At 33.3% G+C, this 789-nt stretch overlaps 1 long non-coding RNA gene across 1 annotated transcript; it reads right to left on the bottom strand.

The window, feature by feature from the left end:
* Nucleotides 1-61: 61 nt before the first annotated feature.
* On the bottom strand, nt 62-659 carry LOC129571670 (uncharacterized). The gene is made up of 3 exons (XR_008688319.1): nt 560-659; nt 408-499; nt 62-335 (listed from the first exon to the last, which is right to left on the bottom strand). It is a non-coding gene; the product is annotated as an uncharacterized LOC129571670 (long non-coding RNA).
* Nucleotides 660-789: the final 130 nt, after the last annotated feature.

The following is a 789-nucleotide window of genomic DNA, read 5'->3' as shown; positions in this document are numbered from 1 at the left end:
GTTCGTGATTTATTTTCGTTCTTGGATTTTGCCTACGGCATATGACTCGAACAAATCGCATTCAAATTTAGCACGGATGCACGTTAAGGTCACAAAAATTTTAAAAAAATTCTACTCCATACCAATACCTATACTGTAAGCAGTTAAAAAGTCAAATAACTTGAGCTGTTTTTTGACAGAATATTAATCGATGGTCCAACAAAGCAACAATATTGGTTGGTATGGTCATAGATGGACAAAAAAATGTTTTGAAATTAATTCTACATTACAATCAAAAAGGGGAATCGAAGGAAATCATCCGATTATTCACCTAAATTGGTTCAGCTATTCGTCACCTGAAAAATACACATCGATCAAAAAGATCAAACCAATTTCTTATTTTGTGAAGAAAAAATATGCAACATTACCATTGTTAGTAGCCAATGAATCTATTCCAAGTGCTCTGCAATATTAATTTTGTTTCCTTTACCGATAAAAAGTTTGGCGACCTCATTGTGACCTAAAAATAATACAGATCAATGGAAAAGATCAAAGCGATATCTTATTTAGTCAGCTTTACCATTGTTAACAGCTATTTGAAGGGGTACACGATTCGCATTATTTTTAATACCAGTATTGGCTCCGTTACGGAAGAGAAGTTTAGCGACACTCATATCACCTGAAAAGTAATTTTGATGGATGAAAAAGATTAAATCAATCTTCTATTTGGTAAAGACAAGCATCCAATTATTACCATTCCGAGCAGCTAAATGGAGGGGTGTGTCTTTCACATCATTTTCACTATTAACA

The sequence above is a fragment of the Sitodiplosis mosellana genome, unplaced genomic scaffold (genome assembly GCF_009176505.1).
Source record: "Sitodiplosis mosellana isolate CC-2019 unplaced genomic scaffold, AAFC_SMos_1.0 Smas_scaffold_3105, whole genome shotgun sequence".
NCBI classification, from domain to species: Eukaryota; Metazoa; Arthropoda; class Insecta; order Diptera; family Cecidomyiidae; genus Sitodiplosis; species Sitodiplosis mosellana.
Note: the sequence above shows the minus strand (reverse complement) of the source record. Positions and strands in the feature narration are given on the sequence as shown.